General features: G+C 40.7%; 1 protein-coding gene across 2 annotated transcripts in view; it reads left to right on the forward strand.

Moving 5' to 3' along the window:
- The window catches only part of LOC311256850 (protocadherin-1-like), a 222543-nt gene that overhangs the window by 114272 nt on the left and 96016 nt on the right, over positions 1 to 12255 (forward strand). The window lies entirely within an intron of this gene.

The following is a 12255-nucleotide window of genomic DNA, read 5'->3' on the forward strand; positions in this document are numbered from 1 at the left end:
TAGCGACACTAAAAATGGAGTAAGCTAGTGAAACATTCCCTAACATTACTGTATGTTGCCATAAGGTGAAACGTAAGCGAATGATGCTACAACATTATGACACATTTTCGAAACACAAAGACATAAACTTGCTTTTTTGCTTTGCTTTTGCTGTGTTTGAAGCCAGTTTAGCATGGAACAAACTAGCCTAGCTGCAATCAAATGTAGCGACAAATCTTGTTAGCATTAGAAATACTGAAATTTGAGAAATACAAGTTCCTTGCACAGACTTTGATGCTGACTTTTAACACAACAGCTTGATATAACTTAATAGCATAGTTGGAAAACGGATTCATTAGCTCTAACTCGGACAGCGTATTATCACCATGATGTTAGCATTTTGACTTTTTCCTGTTTAACGTTGAACCTGTGTAGTAAACAGTCATAATGTTGCTAAACAGAGACAGAATACAGGCCATTATAAGTAGTTAGCTGCGTTAGCGGTATACCTTTTGGCATGTATGAGAAAGTGTGAATGATGCAAATATACTACAAACTGCTATAGTCACCAGACTCTCGTGTCATATTTAGGCTACACTTGATGACTTTCACCTGTCGGTCTCTGCCAGTAACTTACTAGCATAGAAGTTGGCACATAATGCAAACTTCAACTTTTTCTGTACTTAATCATAATCTAGACTAGCAGGAAACCAAGATGTAAACATGTTGTCTATAACATTTCAAAGTAAAAACGGACCATGTTTTGTTGCGAACAGGTGTGAACACACAGATCGGACTATTGTTGTTAGCGGTATCCCGTTAGCAGATGAGAAATTGTGTGAAATGCTAAATACACTCTCCCACTTAATCATATTTTCTTCTTTACTTTAGACATTTTATAATGTACTTTGGTCGGCTAATTATTAGCCTTCATTACAGCATAATTCACAACTGTTACACCTTTTCAGCCAACTTCATTCCAACTCATTACCACCAGCTGTACACATCTTTTAGGAATTTGGAGTCAATAAGTCTCATTTCTAAGAAATTATACCTCGTTCAGTAGAAAAAATCCACAAATTGTGAATTATTTTGATTTAAGATCAGAGGGACAAGCTTTATATTGAGGGGTTAGGGTTATTTTTTCAATGACATCTATTGTCCAGGTCAAAACTGGTCAAAAACAACAAACCAGTAACTTGACTACTTGAAACCTGGTTAGCTTAAAGTGCTTATATAGTCCTTAAATCACCAAATAAAGAATAATATGAATAAAAAGACATATCAGTGCCTGGATGACAACCGGTTTCAGTCCGGAAATCATGTCAGAAAAGGTCCTCTTATTTTTACACATGCTCTAAAATACATGCAGTAACTTATGCAAGACATATTGTGTGGTTTTGTTATATAGCCCGTCTGATTCTCGAAGGTATTTCACACGCCGCCTCACACCTACACTCTACTGCAGAAATTAGATCATGATATACAGCCGCTGTTGTTGTTTTACTTGTAAAGCTCAGTCTCCCTCTGGTATAAATAAAGGACTTCATTTACCTGCTTTCCGGAGCCAAATGATTCATTAGACACATCTAAAAACACGCCGCCGTCTTTTTTTCTAACTTATGTCACTGCTCATTGTTCTGCTTTGGCTGTTAACGCCTCGTTACCACTTACGCCAATTAAGCTAACTGAAGTGAAATAGCTGAATGTGGCAAAAAATAGAAAGTAGGGAGAGAATGAGAAGGAGAGCGAGGGACCGAGGGAGGTCCAGTGTAAATGTCATCCCTGTCTTCTTTTGTGAGGCTAAGACGACCAACTCTCTCTCTCTCTCTCTCTCAACCCACAGGTCGTACGTATGCCATCTGTAAACACAATTATTCACAGCTGCTCGCACGCCCACAGGCTACTGCCACCCTGTGTGTGTGTCTGTGTGTGTCTGTGTGTGTGTGTGTGAGATAGCGATAGAGAACAGGAGAGTAAGTGTGTAAGTGGCTGTATCTCCTCGTACATAGTGGAATGAGGTCAGGGTTATGTTGTGTGTGTGTGTGTGTGTCTGCAGCAGTGTGAGGGGATGGTGGTGCGCAATCTTCCACTTTGATGGTCAAACATGTTTTAGCTTCAGGTATTTTCCCAAGGAAGTGTGTGTGTCTGTGTCTGTGTGTCTGTGTGTGTGTGTGTGTGTGTGTGTGTCTGTGTGTTGTAGCAGCAGAGAGGTCAACAGATTACAGCGAGTCTTCTGAGGATTAACACAACACTACAGATACACTTTACTCCCTCACTTCTTCTCAGTCCGATTCAAAACGTCAACCTTTATTGCTACGACAAGCCGAGCACAGTCTTCTGAGTCAAACTGAAAATATTATCAATTATTTTTAATCTTAAAGACGACATTGTTTTTTTTTCTTCTTTTGTCTGTTTCCTTCAGGCTCTGAGTCAATCATCACACTCTGGTGCTTTCAACCAACCCCCATTCAAAATTCCACTGATTTTAATCTGCACGTTAAATCATGAAAAAAAGGTTCGTCTTGATTTTAAATTAGCTTTAAAATATTTTAGTTAGCATTACTTTCTTATTTATTTTTTTTTTTTTTTACTTTTTCCTTCAAGATGAGCTTCACTCTCGAGCTTCCAACCAAACCCCATTCAAAATTCCACTCATTTTAGAAAATGAGTCAAAACCGTTTGTTTGCCCTAAATATGACATCTGAATTCTTTATTTTTTCTATGATTTGATCATCCTTCTGTGGTGCTTCTAACCAAATCCCATTTCAAATTCCACTGATTGTGATCTGCATTTTAAGTCAGGAAATAGTGAGAGAAAAGGTCAGTCTCCCAGTTCAAACTAAACAAGTTATTAATGTCAAAGATGACATCTTTTTTTTTCTTCTTTTCTCTTTTTCCTTCAAGTAGTTTTTCAGTCAGGAGCTTCCAACCAAACCCCATTCAAAATTCCACTGATTTTGGTCTGCACTTTAAGTCAGGATGTCATGACAGAAAAGGTTGTCTTGTTTGTTAATTGACTTCAAAATATTTGCAGTAACAAGTCTTATTTTTGCAAGACATATAATGCGATTCAAAGGTTAAACCTTTATTGGCACAATAAGCCGAGCACAGTCTCCCAGTTCACAGTAAATATATTATTACATTAGTCTTCTTCCTCTCTTGTCTGTGTCCTTCCAGCTATGAGTTGATCGTCCCTCTCTAGTGCATCCAACCAAACCCCATTCAAGATTCCACTGATTTTTACGAGTAAACACACGTTTGACTGAAAACACTGAGTTAAAATATTGTATGTGGCTGAACATAATTAAATCTCAACATGAAATTTCGAGCCAAGCAATAAAGTAGTAATAATGAACCAAAGAGCAGAACATATTTTCCTAATTAGTTTTTGAAGCAGTGACTCAGCTCTGTTTATTAGCCTAGTTTGTTCTGTCTCTTTAGCGGTGCTTCCTTGTGTTTCCTCTGCTGTGGGCCGAATCGATCATCCAGTTGTGTGACTGATTGTTGACTGGTCAGATCTCGAGTGCTTCAGACAGATTGATGAAGAGCTGCAGGAACAAACCGACTGCTCTGAAACACATTCTCTGCTCCTTTGGACTGATTGTACCATTTTAATCACAGTTTATTTCTCCTCAGCGGTACGACGTGCCTCCACTTAGTCAGATTTGAATTTCATTGCTACTTTCTGCATTTAAAAATTAAATTCATCCATCTGAAAAAGCAATATCCTGTGTGATTATCTGCTCCCAAACATACAGCTTATATTAAAGTTAGAGGGAACTCTTCAGAATTAAATTGTCTTTTTGCTGCTTTACCAAACCGAGCAACTGTCTGAGCTATAATGTTGAATCCTCGACGGCAGCGTCATGTGACTGTATGTACAGTATGCATCGACTCTGAGGTGCTTTTGTTGCTATTTGTGGAGACGGGTGCATTTGCACTTAAACAACACGTGACCAGAACGTGTCTGCTGGAGTGAAACACTGTGATTTCACTTTATTCTTAATGCATCTTGGTTGATTTTCCAACTGCTTTTATCGACGGATTATCCACATACAGTTTGTAGTAATATAATCTGGATGTAATCCAGATATAATCTGGATGCTCATGACATGTGACACACAGACTCTGGTTGGCTGCAGTCCAACTGTTGTTCCATTGACATCACTGCTACAGCTTAAAGAAATCTATGTAGAGGACCACGGGGGCAGGTCATGTTTTTATTGGATGATCTAGTTTACCTTCACAAGATGTTTTTCTTCTTTGTTGTTCTTGTGAAATGTGCCAGCAGCAGGTTATCGTTCTGCCATCGTGTCTGAGTGTCTTTGAGATAAGCCGGAGCAGGAATGCTGCTGTTGTTGATGACATTTTGATGAATTTCAAAAACGGTCTGTAGAAGATGACATGTCTTCTCCTGAATGAGGATGTAATTTAGCTCTGAAGGAGACATTTAACACATTAGGCACATTCTTTAAGACATTAAAGAATCATTTAAATGTCTTTAACTCCAATTTAAAGCTCAGTGGTTTGTGTAAATTGGACCTCATAAGCCAACACATTCAGTTACACTGTAAACTAATTCTAAGCTAATTCCATTTCTTTTAACGTGCATTTTAGGAAAATTTTGAAAGATTTAATAATAAAGAAGAAGACCATGTATATTTTGTATCGGGGAAATATTTGGCTTTCCAAGTACTAAAATTCAGTAGCATAGATCTACTCTCATCTACAGTTTTGTGCTGTTTGCTGCTAACGTTAGCAGATGCTGTGAACGTTTCAGGGATGCTGCTTAAGTAACCACTAGTTTGAGTTTAGCTCGTAGCTAATCATGGACAACTATGTAGTGGGCTGAAACTAAAATATTACAGAAAAAAAAAACTTACTTTAAATCATAACTCACTTTATTTATTTTTAAGTTGAAATTATGCAATTCATTGAAAGTTTGATTTGTTTTTCGATGATCTTACTTCATTTTCATTTTCAAAAAACGTTTGTGGGATTCAACCAGAGGGAAGAAAAGTGGTTCTATATTATCTATATGATAATAATATTAATATTATTTCATCTTATTTTCAAATCCCATGAAAAGACCGGCCACACAGAGTCATTTCCACAAATAACATATTATTGACGTGAGCACCAGATGTGGACTAATCCGCCACAGAAAATAGTCCCTTCTCGTTTGAGTCATGTTTGCTATAAAACTACAGTGAACAGCTGTTTTGGGAATCCTTTCTTTTCTTTTTTTTAATTAAGCTATATATTTGTATTTCTTTTCATAGATTTATGTCAACATTAGGTAACAAAAAGAAACCTGCAGAATACCACCAGCCTTTTCCTTTAATGTTATGTTTCTATCTCAGCTTTTTAATATAGATTAACTAACCAATGGCTGAAAGGCAGGAAATGCACCAAAAAACTGAAGGAAACTAGTGGTGGTGTAAAGTATACATGACTTTTTGGTTAACTGATTAATAGTTTTGTAAAAAATCTAAAAAATTAGTAAAAAACCTCCATCTAAAGTTCCCAGAATCCAAGGTGACATCTTGTTCTGTTGGACCAGCAGTCCCAAAAATCCAAAGATATTGAAACCAAAGCTTGTGTGTTTGTGTGAGGTGTTTTTGGTCCGATGGGTTTGGAGCTGAGAGCCACAACAAAAAGTTGTTTTTGGGTATTTTCATTCAATTTTCTCACAATAAGAAAAGTATTGAGAAACACAGGCTGTAACCTTTAGAGGCAGGGTGTGTTTGCCACATTTGGCAGCTGCCTCAGCCAGTCGCACTCAGCTCTGCTGTTTGCTGTTTGTGAAGCTAACCAAACTGCCCACACAGACAACACAAACATATTTTCTGCGGTTGTGTTCTGCAAAGCCGAGAGCACAGACGAAGCTCCATGTGGTGAGATCTCTATCATTTCACTTCTCCCTCTTCCATCCTGCTCCCTGTCCTGTAAATGGTCCGATAATGGACGCTAATTCCATCAGACCATCTTCACTCTCCTAATGCACCCACTTCCTGTCTGTGATGGACGGATGGAAAAAGAGGGCGGCGGAGGAGCAGGAGGAGGAGGAGGGAGGAGGGAGTTTGTGGGATTTGATTGCATGTGTGTGTTTGTGGTGAGAGGAAGTGAAGGAGAGGAAGGAGTGAAGAGAAAGGTAGAAATTGGTAGAGAGACATTGAGATAACAAGAGAGCGAGAGGAATCTGCTGCCTGACACTGATGGTTGCGGATAAAAAGCCGATTTATGAAGTGTGTGTGTGTGTGTGCATGTATATATGTTTGTGTGTGTGTGTGTGTGTGTGTGTGCGTGCGCACTCATCTCCCTAGATAAAACCACATGCAAACATACTGTATTTGGGCACACACACACATACACACACACACAGACACACACACAGAAACTCTCAACCTCTTTATCTGCTGATTGCATCAGTCTGAGAGCTGTAGTAATCGCTGCACAACACACACATGCACACACACACACACACACACACACACACACACACACACACGAGAGAGCGAGGCAGAGCATCAGTGAAGTTTTCTATCTCAGCTCTTAATCAGCCGACGGTTTGATTTCCAGATAAAACTGTAAAAACAGAAATTGTTCAGTATGCAGGATGACGTCAGCGTCTCTGAAGCTGCAGTTACACGTCTGTCAACACATGTGTTACGTGTTACAATAAGTCTGATCTCATGTGGAGAGATGGTGGCGACGTCTCCTCATGATGGTGTGTTAGAGAAATATGTGGTCTGTGTTGTAAGATACTGTAGTTTTGTCCCATAAATCTCAATTATTGTGAAATTCATGAGCCTGATTTCCACTCCCACAGCTGGACGTGCAGAAATAGGGCGTTTTCAGACCTGTAGACAGTTCGTTGTGGTCTGAATGTGGATGAGATGGATGAGTATGTTGCTTATCACATACTGAAAAATTTCCAGTGAAACTAAATGCATCAGTAAAAGCCACAAGAGAATGTTTACTTCACTCCTACCTGTTTAAAGCATTGGAGTTTATAAGAGAAATCTGGATACAGCATCGGAGGCAGAGCCCCAGTCATTCCTATGAGAGCTGCTCTGTGGCGCAGCTCGTCTTCCTGGGTATAAAATTACCTGAATCTTCCACGTTATGCGGCCCATAGAGTAGGCGCACTCGAGACAACCGACTGAGCCGGCTAACTTCCAGTTTAGCCCCCTTTCGACTTTTGACTTTCCAAATATTGGACTGAATTGATAAAATTTTAATCGTGAAGTCCAGTCTTGGAGATTGCGACACTGAAAAAAATTAATCCACAGTTTTAAAGCCACTATTTTCACGTGAAGTCCTGGGTGCTTGGTTCAAAGGAGACGATGGACCTGGATTCATTCCTCTGCTATCATCTAGCACCTGTTGACTTGGCTCGTTGGAATCCCAGCATGCAAAACATACCTGTCTTGGAGCCGTTTAAGAAGAAGCCTTTTAGTTGTGTCGGATTGAGGTCGGATCACATTCCTGTGAAGGAATGGGGCTAAAGGTAAAATTACACAGTCTCTTTCGGACCCAGTTTACCTCTTTGTTTCTGGCAGCTGTCCTGATATCCCCACCTTTGTTTCCAGGTCAGCCAAGGCCAATATATATGACGTAATTGGCTTCAGCCTCCCACAGACCGTCACCTATCAGGTTGTGTTACATGGAACCTGAGGATCACACGTGACTTAATATAACTTAGGTGAATGTAGTTTATTGTTTGGATTACCTGTAGATGAGTGAAGAGTAACCTAATTTGGACACCCAAGTCTCCTGAACCTTCTTCAGCATTGAGTTGACCGGTTCTCCAGAATTCCTTCACAGTTCTCAACACAAATAAATCACTTCAGAATCTTTTTCTTAACCAGACAACTTCTTCTAAAGGGTCTTGGGTGTGTTTCTTTGCTGCACGTTAAAAGTTTTTTTTATTCAAAGCTCCTGAAACCAATCACACAAACAGGGAAACCAGAGTTGTCCTTAATCAACAATTTGCAAATGATACCTGTGTTTACTCATATAGTTTCCCACTGAAGAAACAAGTTCAATTACATCCAATTAAATAAACACAGTCAGGTTTACTGTGTCTCTATTATCGTTATCAAACTTCATGAAGATTTCAGCAAGGATTTAGTTTAGCACTTATATCGAAACAGGCTTATAAAGTTTTTCAAGGAAAAGGGTCAAATGAATGGTCACACCAGAACACATTAAAAGAATAAAACTGAGCTAGCAGCAGCCATTAATGTAAGAATTACAGAACAGCTTTGACAGGCGTCATGCAACGTTTAATTCAAGTCAAGAGCATAATGTTGCATATTACATAGCTCTTAACTTATTTTTCCACTCTCCACATTACCGTCTCATATTCACATCACTCAGAAAATTATGGGTACAACTGTCTGAAGTATGAGTGAAGTGCACATATTACGACCGCACTTTATTCTTTCATAGATGTGTTTGAGGAAATGGTGTGCACATGATTCTTGAAACTCTTGGACAAGATCTTAATTACTAAGATATAACTTAAAGGTCCACTTTGCAAGAAAGTTGATTTTTGATTCTTATTCCAAGCTCGTCAAATACTGACGCTTTGGGAGTGTAAGTCGGGTCGACAGTGTCAGTATTTGATGAGTTGGAAATGAGACTCAAAAATCAACTTTCTTGCAAAGTGGACCTTTGCACAAACATGTGAGGTTGCACATTAAAAGTTATTTGGTGTAAATAAAAAGGAACTGAGTCAGCATGATATGGAGGTTTTTTTTATTTTTTGTTGAATGAAGGAGGTCATGTGTCTCCTCAGTGAAGCACATCGCCTCTTCCTGCTCTCCAACAAGAGGCCTCCCCTCCTTGACTCCTCTGTATCCTCCTCTGGGATCCTCATTCCCTTCTTTTCTCACCCCTCCCCTATCTTGTTCCATCCTCCCCCCCCTTCTTCTTCTTTGTCTCCTCCTCTCTCCGGTGGGTGATGATGGGGGCCAGCAGTTCTCCTCCAGCTTGTCAGAAACTCCCAGGACAGAACTCGAATTCTCTGGAAACTCTCAAACATTATTTTTAGGTATATTCTCAATCTTGTGAAGCCTTCGTTTCCAAAGATTCAGAGATTTCCCAACAACTTCTCCAGCAAAGACAAACTTGGTGTTCATCATTAATAAAGCATTACAGCAACAGAGGCTTAATTTCATTGAGTTTCATCAAGCAGGGTCCTTGACGAGTTCCCAATGTTTTCCTGAGGGTTTTGAAGCGGTCAATCAAAGTTTAGGGAGTGAACTAGAAGTGGTCATGACGGAAGTTCTGGGAGTCAGCGAGTTCAAGCGAGTTCAAGTTCAAGTTCAAGCATCATTTAGGAAGTTTTTGGGTTCAGTGAGAAGTTTTCATGGGTCATTGAGGTCTGATGCTGTTGGGTTCATAAGATGGGGTCCTTGATGGGGTACGAGGGTTCAGCAAGCAGGATTTAGGAATCTCTGAGGATGATCCAGAAGGCATTCAGGAGGTTGAATGGTACCAATTGTTCTTAAGGAGGTCTAGGGTTCAGCGATTGGATCCCATGGCTCACTCAGAGGTTTCCAGGGGTCACTGAGGTTTGATTGTGTCAAATGATTTGAGGATCCAGAAGTTATTCAGAAGGTTTCCAGGAGTTCCTGATTGGGTTTTAGGGTTCACGGAATAGGTCAGAGGGTTCATCAAGGAAAAGTTCTGAGAGTTGCTAAGGTAGTCCAGGGTCCAGAGAATGATCCTGGGGTAATTTAGGAGATTTCAGGGCACCAGGATTTAATGTGCATTGTCAAAAACTCACTCAGGATGGTTGAGGAGCTTCCAATGATCTTTGAAGACATTCTAAGAATCTTTGAGAAGGTTCCAGGTCACCTAGGAAATCGATTGTGTCTCTGGGCAACTTCCAAGGGTTTTTAAGAAGGTTACCAGAGTCATTCAGACTTTCCACAGGTCCAGGGGTCATTAAAGGGTTCTTTAATTCATTTAGGATGTTTCAGTGTTCCCTGAAAAGGTACCACTGTTTAATAGGCAGGATCAAAGGGTCATTAAGAGTGTGTTAAATGTCACTGATGGAGCACTTCTTGGGTTCTCTAAAGAGGAGGTACCTTAAATGGTTAAATGGTGCCTTTGGTTCTTGTGGAGGTATTAGGTCTCACAAAGTAGGTCAGAGGGATCACCAAGAAAGTTCTTAGAGTTTTTCAGAACATCCATGGTTCAGAGATGGTACAATGATTGAATGAGCGCGGTTAAAGAGTCACTTGGGAAGTTCAAGAGGTTTTATTGTTCCAAAAGTGGTTCCAGGTATTTTTACCTTTAAGTCCTGTTCCTTAAGGGTGTTATATACATCAAGGAGCTTCCAATAATAACTGACAAGGTTCTAAGACTCACTGAGAAGGTTTCGAGGTCAACAAGGAGATTATCTGTGTCTACAAGGAATTTCTGAGGGCTTTCAAGGTGGTTGCAGGAATGCAGGAATCATTCAGACATTCCCCATATGGTTCTTGGATTCATTGAGGAGCTTCCAGTGTTTATTGGACAGATATCACTTTTTTTAGGCAGGGTTAGGGTCAAGGTGAAGATGGAGTTTTCAGGGGTTCTTGAGAAGGTCCCGAGATTCCTTCAGGGAGTTCCAGGGTTCACTTAGGAGCTCCTGAAATCTAGAGATTATCAAGAAGGTTTCAGAAGTCACTGGGGAGGTTCTCGGAGTCTTGGAAGATGTTGCAGTATTCCAGGGGTCATGTTGTTCATCCAAGGGTTCACCGGAGTCTCTCAGGAGGTTACAGGCATTTTGAAGGACAGGTGTCATTCAGCTGTTCCACATATCCTTGAGGAAAATCTGGGATTCATTGATGCAGTTATTGGGCTCAGTAAAGAGGTTCCAGGGTTTCATAAGAGAAGGGTCCAAGGGGAAACTAAGGGAGGGTTTAAAGGTCCAGGCTGGTTTCAAGTATAGGTGATGTTCCCAGGGATTAATGAGAAAATTCCTCAGAAAATTCCTCAGAAAATTCCTTAGATGAAGTCATTTAAGCGATTTGAGGGTTAATTGGAATGGTTCTAGGCTCCCTTGAGGAGGTTCATGGTTTCTTCAGACGTTTCTAGATCTCACTAATTAGGTGTGATGGTACCTTAAAGAGGTTTCAGGTGTATTTCAGATTTTGTAGGTGTCACAGGTTCACAGGTTCTGTGTAACTGACCCCTGTGTGTTTACAGTATGAACGCACAACATGCAGTTTATTTCCTGCTTGGCTACTGCTTACTTTGCAGAAGCCCTATTTACTGACTAATCATAGAGAACTCAGGTTCTGGACACACACACACACACACACACACACACACACATACACACACACACACTCTCTCTCTCTCTCTCTCTCTCCCTACATGCACACTCATTAGAGCCTGTAGTGTTACACCACTTCATGCTGAGGAAAGAGGCTAAGTGTTCAAAGCCTTTCTGGGTCTAACAACACACACACACACACACACACACACACACACACACACACACACACACACACACACACACACTCACAGGGTTACATAATGATGTAAGCAGCGGTCCATAGTTTTGGAAGTGGGACACTCGCTGAGAGACGGTCTGACGAAACCACAGTCCTGAGGACGTGTGTGTGTATGTCTGTAGTGTTTGTAGGTTTCTTAAGTGTGTGTGTGTTTGCAATTGTGTGTGTGTGTGTGTGTTTGTTTGTGTGTGTGTGTGTGTGTGTGTATCTGCTCCTCATTAGCCAGTAGATAAAAGGAGTGTGTGGAGCGATAGAAGAGGTGATTCCTCCCCGTGGAACCATACCTCCCTCTCTGTTTATTATTTGTATCGCTGAGTGTGTGTGAGTGTGAGTGTGTGTGTGTGTGTGTGAGTGTGTGTGTGATGTCAAGAAGCTTTATAGTAACAGGCAGCGTTCTTTGGATGCCCTCTCTCGTCCCCGGGGAGGGAGGGAGAGAGAAAGAGAGCGAGGGAGGGAGGTGGATTTATTTTTCCAGGTCTGTTGTTTATTTGGGCTTATCTGTGGTGGCCGCTGTACACTACAGAAGGAGGTGTGTGTTTATGTGTGTGTGTGTGTGTGTGTGTGTGTGTGTGTGTGTGTGTGTGTGTGTCTTGTATTTGGCAGCGGCTGTAAATCGGAGCTCGGCCAGCATTCGACTGATGTACAACAGCAAGGATGCTGAGGGCCGCAGCACACACACACCGTGGTGCTTCCGTGATTGGATTATTTTGTTGGTGTTGTAGTGAGATATAGATAGGTTTTTTTTTTGGCAAAC

The sequence above is a fragment of the Pagrus pagrus genome (genome assembly GCF_965226575.1).
Source record: "Pagrus pagrus genome assembly, chromosome: 5".
Taxonomy (NCBI): Eukaryota; Metazoa; Chordata; class Actinopteri; order Spariformes; family Sparidae; genus Pagrus; species Pagrus pagrus.